A 13,884-nucleotide genomic window follows, 5' to 3' on the forward strand; every position below is an offset into this window, starting at 1 on the left:
TGGTTAAAATAAATACTTGTTTTGGGCAACTCCTGTGTGGAACTGTTGTCCTTATGTTGCAAGCAGAGCCAGCTTGTAACAGTAGAAAAATAAAAAGCCATATCAGGAACACTTGGTGTTAATGGTGTTAATGTTTCCGCTGTGTCTCCCTGTAGGGAATGGTGACAGCGCCTGCAGACAAACAGACGTGGACAGACAGGCACCCGGAGCGCTGCCCTCCCATTGGTGGAGAGATCCAGACTTCACAGCAGGAAGTGCAGCTCCAGTCGGTTGTCAGCTCTCCACTGAGCAGCAGGCCCCACCTCCTCCACCCAGGAAGCTCTGCCCCCCCGCTCAGGTAGGGAGAAAGCAGAAAGAGTCTAACCCATAATATGTGTTTGGTTCAGATCAGATAATTACATACGCCCCTTTCACACCAACGCAGTTCCCGTTCTAGCTCCGTGCTCGAGCTTTTCTGGTTCGGAACCGGTTCTTCTTTTCAGCCCGCGTTTAGTTCACACCGCCCAGAGCCCGACTGGTGCTTTTCAGGCTCTAGCTCCGAACCGGCCCTGGAACCGCGATGGTGTGAAAGGGGCAACAAACGTTTGGTTAGTTTGTTCAAACTAACAATCAAACTCTGCATTCACATCACAAACAAACCGCACCACAGTGGAGCTTTTGTGATAACAAAACATAAAACCTATCTGCTGATTTTAAACTACAGTATTTACATAGTGGTCATATAAGCTTGCATAAGAGATTGAAATACTAATGCAAGATCATTTGGTAACCAGGCATTTCCATAATCATTTGATTTCCCTGATCAATCAGACTGCCAATAGGAGTTTTAACTTTGCTGACAGATCATATTTCAATTTTGTTGTCAAAAAGCCATGGAATCAAGTGACCACAGAGTGATTATGCAATGAGTACAAGATGCTTCTTTTTCAGCTGTTTCTACATTTAAAAAATGTTTTTATCACATACAAGCTCTAGTTGTAGTGTTACGAAAGTACTTTTCATGAGCTCTTTCATGTGACACCAGATAGGATAAAAACATGAGATGCAGCGAGGTGTTGCATGACATGCTGTGGATGAGCAGAATAACAGATGTGAAAGGGACTGTAGATCAGCAGACTTAACTGACTTTTCTTCACAACAATGAGAGGCATTATCACATTGTTTTCAGATGATCCACTGACGAGAGAAAGAGAACATTATTAGATTGGTAAACCCAGCACTAGTTATCTTATCTGCTTTAGATCTGCAAAGAAGACAAGTAGACGAATAACAAAATAATTGCCATGGATTAATCATTAAACATATTTTTCATGCAAAAGGCAGATGTGTTCATCCCTTTCCCATATGGAGATATCCTGCTTTTCTTTGCTTCACAATCATGAAACCCAAAGTCTCTCGGTGTTGTACTGACAAAAAAAATCCATTTAAAGACTTCACCTTTGACTTGACAAACAGGGATGGACATATTTCACAGTTATTTGACATTTTATAGAACAAATGATCGTCATATTAATCCATAATTTAATATAGTTCTGGCTGCAGTTAGCTGTCAGCGTTGGAGTTGTAACATAGCATAGTCAGAAGAACAGATGTGCTTATGTGTTTTCCTGTAGAGGATAAACTTGTCTGGGCCTGTCTGAGCTCCCCCCCTCTCTTCCTCCATGTGATTTGTCTGATTGTATCCTTTGCTTTCCTGACCTTCCCACTGATGTCTTCTCTCCCTCTAAACTCCCTCCATTTCATGTAGTCTCTATCCTCTCTTTATCTGAGCTGCCTCCTCTCTTCCTCCTCTCTGTTTCCTCACCCTCCACACGTCAGCCCTTTATCTCCGTCTCACCAGCTGTGTGCTGCAGCTCTCCTATGGGGGAGAGTAGACTGAATAGAGGGGCTTACTGAGGACAGCCAATCCCTGCCTTTTCGTCTCCTCTCTCGTGTCCTTTCCTCTGTCCTAAGACTCGGCTGTGACCAATCCCGTGTCCTCTGTTTTCTGCTGCTCGTTGTGCCTTCAGCATCTCAGATTTTGAAGCATTTCAAGACAGGATGTGAGGTAAAGATATTTCACAAAAACAGAAAATACAGGCTGGATGTTTTTACAAATTTCCATGAATTTACAGATATCCAGAAGATGATTGGTTCAAATAAATCACTAAACTCAAATAGAAGTGTCTTTGGAGTCTCTTACGAGTTGCAGCTGCTTTTGACGAAACACTATTTTGTTTATACCCTTCAGAAATATACGGTTACACTTGACTCACCAACAGCATCATTAGATTTGCCGCCAGCGTGCCTGGGGACTTATCTTCATAACTATACAAATATGTTTTGAAGTACAGACTAATTAGTTTATTAAATTAATGTTGTACTAATTCAGAGAGGGGAGGTGTACATTTAGGAGAGCTTCTGAGAGAAAATGTAAAGGAAAGGTAATATACAGATGAAAGAAGGGAGATAAATAAATGAAATTTCAGAATATAAAGTAGTCTTATACATTTTGTTTTGTTTCTTTCTCACTCACAAAGATCCCACCTTTCCTTGCCCTCCGTCTCTCCTCCCTGTCTCCTCCTTTATTCACCCGTCACTTTTGCAGAATGGTGATTACACATTTACACTCTCTCCTTCTTTCTGCCTTCATTCGCTTTTGTAAATGTACCATCGACAGTTGCTTTTCTCTGAGCAGAACGCCTCAGAAATGAGCAGATGGAGGGCTGACAGTCAAACAATGACGCTGGGCGGTAAGTCCCCGTGATCAACACATGTCAGAAAATGGCTGTTAATGGAGGGACCATATACAGTCTGTCAGCCTTCTCTATAGGGGATGGATCCATATTTGTCTAAGTGCCTGTTGAAGATGTAGAGTCAGAATACAATCATTTAAGCTTTAACAAAAGCGTCAGGATGTTTGGCATGTGCCTTATGTTCTATCCTCATGGCTTACAATAAGTGAAACTGTAGAATAAGCTTGTGTTACAAGAGACAGAGCTCACTGCATGTCATACATACATATTACACGTTCCTTTTGAATGTGAGTAAAGATAGTGCTCCTTGAGTGTGTTAAAGGTCAATCCTGCTTGTGTGAGTGCGTGTTAAAATGGACTGGTAAACAATGCATGGCATTGTTTTTGCTTGACTATTAAACTTGTCTGTTGTTTGTTCTTTTTAACTTTAGGGAAAGAACTATTTTACTTTTTGTGTAAAGCACAGTAATACAAAGATTATCCAGAAGACTATTTATCTTATATTGGTTCATCTCACAATGTCTATACTTAGGGGGGAAATTACATGTCAATATTGTATTATTGACATATGGTTGTAGACTGGGATTGCTGTTTTCAGCTGCATTTGAACACATATTATTATTTTAAAGAATGGGGTGATTAAACAAATAGAATTAAATGGTGGTTAAATGTGCAATTATGATAATTTAGTGTAAGTTAGTTGAGTTATTTAATGGTCAGTAACAGGTTTGCCCAGCCATGTTTTTCAAATAATTTACACAAATGTCTGGGAATATGTTACTAAGTGTACTGGTCCATACATTCTTAATTATATACAGTTGCAAGAAAAAGTATGTGAACCCTTTGGATTCTCCACACATAGCGTTGTGTGTTCCTTCCAAACAACTCATATTTGGTTTCATCTGTCCACAGAATATTTTGCCAGTAGTGCTGTGGAACATCCAGGTGCTCTTTTGCAAACTTCAAACGTGCAGCAATGTTTCTTCTGGACAGCAGTGGCTTCCTCCGTGGTGTCCTCCCATGAACTCCATTCTTGTTCAGTGTTTTACGTATCGTAGATTCGTCAACAGAGATGTTAGCATGTGCCAGAGATTTCTTTAAGTCTCTAGCTGACACTCTAGGATTCTTCTTCACCTCATTGAGCATTCTGCGCTGTGCTCTTGCAGTCATCTTTACAGGACGGCCACTCCTAGGTAGAGTAGCAACAGTGCTGAACTTTCTCCATTTATAGACAACTTGTCTTACCGTGGACTGATGAACATCAAGGCTTTTGTAATCCTTTCCAGCTTTATGCAAGTCAACAATTCTTAATCGTAGGTTTTCTGAGAGCTCTTTTGTGCGAGGCATGGTTCACATCTGGCAATGCTTCTTAAGAATAGCAAATTCAAAACTGGTGTGTATTTTGTATAGGTCAGGGCAGCTTTAACCAACACCTCCAATCTCGTCTCATTGATTGGACTCCAGGTTGGCTGACTCCTGACTCCAATTAGCTCTTGAAGAAGTCTTTAGCCTAGGGGTTCCACCCTGCACTGTGAATGTTTACATGAGGCGCATTCACACTGCGGTACTTTTCCCACAAAGGTTCATGTGAACTTAGTTCATGTGAACTCTTTTATCGCGTTCACACCAAAAAGAGCCGGTACTAAAATTAGTTCATGTGAACCTTTTTACCCCCTCGAAAGTCCCTGCTAGAGAGCAGGGACTTTCGAGCGGCTCTTTTGTGAGAAAAGAGCTACATTTCTGATTGGCTGGAAGGATTGCAAACCACGCCCCGCAAAACTCCCAAAAAGTGTTGTGAATCCGCCATTTTATTATCCTCGCATTAGCATTATTAGCATTAGCCCAGCGCAGAAACGCAGAGAGACTAACTTATGGCAACACAAAATAAAAACATGGGAGTGGTGGAGATGAGGAGGTGTCGGCGTTCTGGCGATTTACTCGGAAGGCTTCAGTAGAAGCTGCTGGGAGTCCCAGCAGCTTCTACTGAAGCCAGTCCCTAACTCCGGGGACTTCCGGCCGGGGATTTTGGGCGGCAGTATACGCCGTGAAGTGGTTTGCGGCCTGCCAGTAAACCCAAAGCAGAAGAAGAACAAGTGACGTCAGCGGCTTCATTTGCCTAATCCACCCCAATCCACCCCCAGGGACTTTTTCCAGTGTGAACGCGATCTGTACTGTTCATGCGAACTAAAGAGTTCACATGAACTAAGTTCACATGAACCTTTGTGAGAAAAGTACCGCAGTGTGAATGCGCCTATGGTGTGTTCAATACAAACATGAAAACATATAATTGTTTGTGTGGTATTAGTTTAAGCAGACTGTGTTTGTCTATTGCTGTGATTTAGATGAAGATCAGAACACATTTTATGACCAATTTATGCAGAAATCCAGGTAATTCCAAAGGGTTCACATACTTTTACTTGCAACTGTATGACTTTCCAGGAAAAATGATTACATTTCTCAAAAAGTGAATGCCTACAATTGTTACAAAGTTATATCCAAGAAACTTGAAGCAATTAATAACTAGATGCTTCTTGATTTCATTGTGTTTTATTAAGTCAGTTGTCAACTCTACTGTACAGGAGTCATAGAAATAAGAGACACCATCAGGTAGGGCTGCTCAATTAATCGTATTTTAATCGCGATTACGATTATGGCTTGCAACGATTACGAAAAGAAGTGATCGAAATAAAACGATTCTTTTTTTATTATTATCATTCATTTTTATTTATTTTTTTAAAAAATAATTTCAGTTGAATTATAATTATACTTAAAGTTCAGGGTAATCAACTGTTAAAAACATACTGTCATATTTTTTTTCTCCAATAAATGGATGTTTTCAAAGTCAATGAATAATCACATTTAATAATTACAATTATTGACCCAAATAATCGAGATTATGATTTTTGCCATAATCAAGCAGCCTTACCATCAGGCTTCTGTCTGCTTTCACATTGATCTGCTCATTAAGTCTCTTTCATTACTCCTCGACTGTTACTTTAAATTCAGTCCCCAGCCAGGGCTCATTTGCAAAATATGCTTTGCTTTGATTTTGTTATCGCGTAAATCAAGGAGAAAGAGTAAACTTTTTAGTGTTGAAGTGGAAATCGGACAGCTTTTTTATAGATTCAATCAAGTCTCAGGGATTGATTTCTTTGTTTCTTTGTTTAATTTGTAACTGAAATGACTCCTACCCACTCTCTCATGGTTCGACTGAATGCAGCCCGCAGCAACGGCTCACAGTAATCATAAAATATGTCAAATTACCAATTAACCCAGCATTGCTCTCTATAATAAAGCTTCAGGAGCCTTTAGATGTTCGACAACGCCAGAGGGTGTCAGTCCTTGAACAGATGCTTTATGAAGTAAACTGAGCCTGTCCCTGTTGTTGGGCTTTAGACTGCACTCCTTTGGTTGCTGGATAGCACCAGATAAGGTTAACGTTAATAACAGGTGTAAAATGTCAGGCATACAGAAAATTAATTAAAAGTCTCATAGGTTTCCTGTAGTTAAGAACCTGTTACATTCTGTTTAAAGTGTGGCCTTCAGAGGGTTAAGCAACCTGCGTAAATGGAGAGGTCCCTCTCTCTGTGTGTGTGTGTGGTGTGTGTGTGGTGTGTGTGTGTGTGGTGTGTGTGTGTGTGTGTGTGTGTGTGTGTGTGTGGTGTGTGTGTGTGTGTGTGGTGTGTGTGTGTGTGTGTGTGTGTGTGTGTGTGTGTGTGTGTGTGTGTGTGTGTGTGTGTGTGTGTGTGTGTGTGTGTGTGTGTGTGTGTGTGTGTGTGTGTGTGTGTGTGTGTGTGTGTGTGTGTGTGTGTGTCCCCTTCTCTATTTTCTTGTAATAGCTGCGCTATGCTTTATTTGATCTGGGCCCCCGCAACACACACACACACACACACCTGCCAACTTGTTACGGCAGCTGCCCCAGAACCAAGGAGGGAGAGGTAGAGAAAGGAGGAGAGAAAGTAAAATACATGAAGGTAGAAAAGAGACAGTTTATAGAAGAGTAACAGAGACAAGAGTAGTAAGTTGCATCTTAAAAGAAAGTATTATCTTCTGAAGGGGTTCTAGCCACAGAGAAGAAGTAATTAAATCAGGACACATTCACTCATTGATTCATCTCCTGTCCTCTGTCGCCGTCTTTCTCTCGGTCTCACTTCTGTCCCGCCGTCTTTGCTCATGGTGCCACCCCCCTCCACACACCCTCTAACACACACCTACTGTTTCTGCACAGTCAGCAATTACGTAATTACCCTGCCCAGTTCATCCAGACTGCTGTTTTTATTTCTTGAATTACTTAGATGAAAAGAGAGGGATAGGGAGTAGAGGAGGAAGATTAACAAAGAGCGGGGGAAATAAATAATGGACCGGAGACTGCCTATTGTGTGTGCTCTGGAAAACAACAACTTAACAAGAGTACTTTGGAACAAATCAATTAAAGTGTTTTCAATCAAGGCCATTCTGTCAAAATGTTTTAGACATTTTACAAAATGGTGTAAATGTTAGTAGGTAGGAAATTGTTTTAGATAGAAGACGATACAATAAAAGGACATGTTCTTGCGATATTTTATATCAAGCAACCTTATGTGTGCAGACCTAAACTTAAGATAACTGTAGCATAAACCTTTTTGAAATGCTCCTCAGAGCAGCAGCACAATACATCTTCTGTTTTTCTCTACTGCTCGACAAAGCAGTTATGTCATAGTATTGATAAAAACAGCTTTCTTTTATCATGGTTGATACAATCATAAAAGGGAACATCATAAAGGGCTCTTTATGTTCTGAGAACCACAGAACAAAATCAATTTAAGTATAATAACTCTTTTTAACCGGACATTTCTGCAGCAGGTTCCTTAATGTTTCATACGGGCACCGTGTGTCTACAAAGGGGGGGTGAGGAAGTCAGGCCTAATAATCATACAGGGGGTCTAATGGCTTCCCTCGTAGGAGCTAATCAGTGTGTCGGCTTTGCTGTGTGTTTCATTACTCTGATAAACATCCCTGTGTGTACGGTGCCTTTCTGCGAGGCTGTGAATCTGTGTTTGCCTGTCAGCATGTTTGTTGTGTTAATACGGCATATACCTTCCTCTATATGTGTCTGCATGTGTGTAAAGTGTAAAGTGAGTGGGCGAATGTATGTTAGAGACCCAGCCTTCAGTAGTTTCAGTGCGCCATAACATGCTGAATGCAGATGTAAGGGAAATGTCATGTGGAGCTGTGGGGTATCGGCTGGAATTCGGCCAGCAGCATCGGAAAAATATGTTGCTGTAGGTCATTACTAATGAGCCGTGTGTGTGTGTGTGTGTGTGTGTGTGTGTGTGTGTGTGTGTGTGTGTGTGTGTGTGTGTGTGTGTGTGTGTGTGTGTGTGTGTGTGTGTGTGTGTGTGTGTGTGTGTGTGTGTGTGTGTGTGTGTGTGTGTGTGTGTGTGTGTGTGTGTGTGTGTGTGTGTGTGTGTGTGTGTGTGTGTGTGTGTGTGTGTGTGTGTGTGTGTGGTCCCCTATTATTCTCTTTTTCATCAATATATTATAGGTCTCAGATATATACAAAACATGTCTCTGAAGTGTTGGCCTCTAAATACCAAACAGATCATTGCAGCATTACCCATAATCCCTTCTGTTTCAGCCCTGTTTCAAAAGTGCTGATTCTGTGTCTTTTACTTCAGATGAAAATAAGGAGCCACGCCCCTCTGCAAGATATTTGGTTAAAAAGAACACAATGGTGCTCTAGGAGGAGATTCAGGTGATAAGGTGGGCGGGTGTTACCTTGGTTGGTTATTGGCTAATGGTTACACAAGCCAAAAAAATGTGTGTGTGAGTATTTCTGCTCTGTGTGGGTGCCATTATTCACATAAGCTTGCTTGTCTGCTTTCAGGGCGATTAATCCACCGTCCTTCCCAACTCCGACCCACTTTTGTTGCTCTTTCTTTGTTTGCTCGTGATTCCCTCTCTGCTTTATAGCATTAAGCAATGAGTAATGATGACTGACATCATCTCTGGTTTGGCTCGCGCCGACTAATTGGCCAGAGCGATCTGATTGCATTAGCTGTTATTCCTTCAGGGTATTCCCTGTCCTCCGCCCCCGCTTTGAAATATATCCCTCATTGTTTTTCATAGAGCAACTTATTGCTTTGGTGTGGCATTTGTATCGGTATCATTGTATTCAAAGTAGGATTTCACCGGTTGGTTGTCAAATTTGCACTTTTATGGTCTGTGCGTTCTGAAAGTAGCTAATATGAAATGCTGCGTTTGCTGTCGAGCCTTGACTGGTCTTAATAATTGTCCTCATCTAAAATGCACGTCTCAGGAAACCTCAAGGATATTAGCAACGCGCTACAGGGACACTAATATATCACTGAAATGTCTCTGGTTATTGTGTAGATGCTCTGGAAAGAAAGCAATAAAGATTGAAAAATGAAGTTGCGCTTTAGATTTACTAACAGCCACGAGAGGCTTTTTCCCCACCACTCATATCTCAACCTATCCAAGTGAGGTAAAATGATTAAAGTAATGGATGCCCCCCACACACACTCCAACCATTCCCCTGCTCTCCTTCACACTCACTATTCTGTACGCTCTGTTCTGTACATTAGCGCGGCCCGGGGATGCCCTCGCTCACCGCGGCTTAATGCAATCACACCTCTAGTGTAAGTGCACGGAGAGAGAGACAATGGAGAAGAGAAATTGGGGAAGAACTGAAGGGGGACTGGTGGGTGGAAACTGGCGGGAGTGAACACATCAGAGGATGATAATTACCTCCAGACAGCACAGAGAAGTCATGCCAAGGAGATAATTTACAGGTTTTCCTGTCAGTCGAGGTACCTGTGTAATTTCACGGCACAGAGGTCATACAATCCTGGAACTACTCATTTCCTGTCAATTCTTTACTAGAAATGTCATTATGATGTTTTTCAAGTCTGTTACACATGGAACGTCATGTTACACTTTAATTGGCTGAAATGTTTATATGAATAGTAATTGGTAAAGTTTTGAACAGTTTGGAGTTGGAAATACTTTTTTTCATTGTATCCTTAGGTCAAATTTCTAGAAAAAAGAACAGAAGTTATGCATTTTACATTTAAAATGGTAACATGAAAAAAGCTAACCTCAGCTGAAAAGTAACAATAAAGGTGGCACTTATCCTCAAATGTTTTGATGGATCATACGGCAGGGGTTCATGGCGACAAACACTTTTCCTCCAGGAGCAGTCGAACTCAGTTCAGCAACTTCAGCTTTTAGTGAGATGAATGGGAATGGCCTTTGTGGGGCCTGGGAAGTCCTGATGCTGAGACCTATAGAAAGCTTATTGCTTTTACTACACGGCTGTATGATAAAGTGCCGTCTTTCTGACCACCCACAGACTGTTTGCTCTCTATGGAGGCGTGTGGTGCAGTGGGTTGTGCGTTGGTGTTCGATTAGGGGGTCGCAGATTCAAACCCCACTGCAGTCAGCATGTCGTTGTGTCCCTAGGTAAGACACTTCACCCCAAATTGCTCCTGTGGGGATTGTCCACAGTATTGAGTATGTAAGTCGCTTTGGATAAAAGGCTCTAACAAGTGACATGTAATGTAATGCTCTCCACCCTGTGTGGTTCTCCGGCTCTGTGTCTCCTTATCTTTTTCTCTTTTTCACATCTTTAGCTTCTTTCTTCTCCCTTTCAGCTGACTGTGTCTTTATTCCAGCTTTTCTCCGCATGGCTCTCTCTAACTCCTTGTTGTGACTTTGCAGCGCTCTCCTCTTGTCTCCCCCTCTTTTAATAGTTAGCAGCACTGTGACATTAGCAGCCTCGGCTGTTTCATGCTATTTACATTTCCTCTTCTTAGGTTGTGAGCACGGCTGAGCAGACACTGAGAGATTCTTCTAATTGGCAAAGGTGTTAGTCACGTTCATGCAGGTGTAATTCGGTATTAAACTTAAGCAGTTAGCTCCAATCCCTGCCTCTGAACCTCTGTGATCAAAACTTTGAAAAAAAACTTTAAAGTTTCTATTAAGACAGTATAAGAGAGTGATGTACAAACCCTGTCTTACATACATATACATTTGTATTGTTTTTCTGATGCCAAGCAATTTTATTTTACATTCTTTTCTGGATATTTTAAGTTCTGTGTGGTTCTTCTAAGAGCTGAACTTTCTCTTTTCTGTAAAACTAAAGTTTTCCTGCGTGATTGTGGTTAGCCGTCTGAAAATATCTCACCATTATTCTTGTTCTGCATAATGCTGTATCTACCAAGCCTTCATGCCATCACATATTTTTCCGAGCGGCCTGTTCTACAGTGCTGATGGATGTCCACTTGGAGTGTCTCTATATACTCTCCTCTAATGCTCCTGTCCTCGATCCTGTTATGTGTGGAGAGGTGTGGGCTAATGGCCCATTGAGACAAACTAGTTTCTCTTCACTTGGGGGAACAGAGTGAACTTGGGGCTGATATTGCACCCTGTGGCTTCCTCAATGGCATAACAATAGCAGAGGGGCTTCGGCTGAGGGATTTTAATCATCCAGGGTGATAGCTGGCAGACATTATTCAACACGGCTAGCTAGGAGATTTTCAAACTCACAGCATTTGTTGGCACACTCATACAAATTCCTAAAGGATATATTTCCATTCGTTACAATGTTTTATTATGAATTATTTTTTTTTTATAAATAAAATGTCACAAAGATCTTGAATAAAATGCTGATTACAGTAGCTTGTGTTGACCAACTAACAGTCCAAAAGCAAATTAAGTACATCATATGTGATAATGACAAATAAAAACAGCATATCTTCTTATTTGAGATGTTGCAACTCGCAGATGTTTGGGATTGTTTCTTAAAAATGTTCTCGTAATGATAAATAATTAACATTAAACAAAGACTTTTGTGATGATTGACTTATCAATTGATAGGATAATCATTTCAGCAGTACACATGACCCGCGAGTTATCTTCCCAAGTCAAAGTGTACAGTAACTGTTGCTCGAAACAATTGACATGACCTCAAGAAATTCTTCACTTGGCATCATTAGCACAATCACACAAATACATCTTCCGCGTCCTTTCCATATTTTGTGTCATCTCTCGTTGAAAGTTGTTTTTGTTGGACTGAAAACCCCAGACCTTTCATGAGAGCATCTTTACATCAGGGCCTCTCTCAGCAATAATTCAGTGGTGGTCTGGTGGGACTTCATACCGTGTTGTGATAGCCTTAGATAGGGAACGTGCTGTACACATCACAGAGCAGCACAATGCCATGAGCCTGCCACTGTACATAACAGTAAGCTGTGTTGACTGGTGCGTGAGAGCTTACATAAACACACACGGGGAGGGAGGATAAATCTGCCACCATGTCACATTCATAAATACGTGTTAAAGAAGGGTTTGGGTAAATAAAAAAAGAACAGTCAATCAAAAGCATGTCTAAATCAGACTACCATTAATACTGTATAAAGCTTGTTGTCACCGTTTCTGTGCAAAGCAAAAAACAACACAATTATTTAAACATTATTCTAAGCATAATTAAATGGATTTTGATAGGTTGTATCCAAAATAATTGTAAGCCTTAGTATAAAAGATAATGAGAGCGTAGCAGACTATAGTAATTACATTATTTAGTTATGAACGGGCTGCAGGAGGTAAATACTCTCCTGTCTTGATTGTGCTTAGACACCACGCAGAATGTTCTCACCACGACTCGAGAATAACCTCTGTGCTGTTTGAAGCGACTCGCAAGACTGTGTTTGAACGTTGTGTGTGTGTGTGTGTGTGTGTGTGTGTGTGTGTGTGTGTGCGCTCCTGTGTGTGAATGTGTTTAACAGGGAGGATTACATAACAAATACGCCTGCTGCTGCAGGTCACCGTGAATGACAGCAGAAGACACACACGTAAATCATTACAAATACAAATATGTGTCGAAGCTGCACGTACACACACACACACACACACACACACACACACACACACACACACACACACACACACACACACACACACACACACACACACACACACACACACACTCCTCTTCCTTTATGCCTTTAGCGTTGCTTGCTCTCTCTTGTCATTCCATCTCTTTTGTGTAATTAATCCGCCTGTTTAGTCTCATACAGTACATGATGAAACTTTTACCCACACATTCGTTAGACTCTTCTGCTCGTTATCGTCAGCTGCTTGACATTTCAAGTAATTGCTTTCAGCGAACAGCATACAAGAAGTCTTTGTAAAATGAAATAAAGAAAATAAGTTATTCCACAGTGAATGTAGATGCAGTCTGCTTCTCAGCCCTTTCCCCTCTCCTCTCACTGCACCAGCCCTACTAATGAATCTACATTACTCCTTTAATAGAAATCCATGTACGCCAGACTCTAAAGCTGCACTCAGACACCCATGCACACACACTCACACTATAACCATGGATCTTTCTGTGAGCTCTTGCACACACACAGAGAAAGCAAGAGTACAGAGGGTTTGTGAGCGAGGATGACGTGCGATGTGTGGAGGACACACGGGTCCAGTTTGGGCACTGATTCTATTCTAAATGAAGTTTGTGAATTATTGAAACGCCTGTCCTCTTTCTCTGCTCCCTCTTCATCTCTCGCTCCTCTTTCCCTCTTTAGAACTCATTTTTCTCTCCATTCCTCTTTCTCACACACTCTTCTCTTCCATCCTTCGCTTCCCTCTTTTATTCTCCTCTATTAGATAAGCGGTCAGATTGATTTGTAGACCACTAGTTTTACATTACATTACATTACATTGCATTTAGCTGACGCTTTTATCCAAAGCGACTTACAATAAGTACATTCGACCAGGAAGACACAACCTTGAAGAAAACAGAATCATATAAGTACATCAGGTTTCATAGAGCCAAACAGTTCACTGTGCGTGTGCATTTGAGTGATGTTGGTTAATCCAGTGTTGTCCTTGGGGACGGATTTGGCCCATATTACAACCTGCTTTTACTGTGTCTAAAACCTCCTGTGTATTGAGACATTATTTACTGCTGTGCATCGTCCCAACTCCCTCACTGGAGTATTCTTTCACAACGCTTCACCCTGCTCTGCAAAAAGCAAATACCGAAGGCGATTTAAAAAGTGCTTTAGTATCTAATTACAGTATGCTGGAAAATGGTCTACTCCATCTCGATGCAAACATGTTACACTATCATGATTATTTCTAGAGGACA

At 41.3% G+C, this 13,884-nt stretch overlaps 1 protein-coding gene across 1 annotated transcript in view; it reads left to right on the forward strand.

Moving 5' to 3' along the window:
* LOC117536154 (ataxin-1-like) overlaps window positions 1-13,884 on the forward strand; it is a 97,136-nt gene that overhangs the window by 33,253 nt on the left and 49,999 nt on the right. Inside the window, 1 exon segment of the mRNA XM_034200902.1 lies at window positions 156-337. The gene's annotated coding sequence lies outside the window, so the exon portion shown is untranslated.

This window comes from Gymnodraco acuticeps, unplaced genomic scaffold (genome assembly GCF_902827175.1).
Source record: "Gymnodraco acuticeps unplaced genomic scaffold, fGymAcu1.1, whole genome shotgun sequence".
Taxonomy (NCBI): domain Eukaryota; kingdom Metazoa; phylum Chordata; class Actinopteri; order Perciformes; family Bathydraconidae; genus Gymnodraco; species Gymnodraco acuticeps.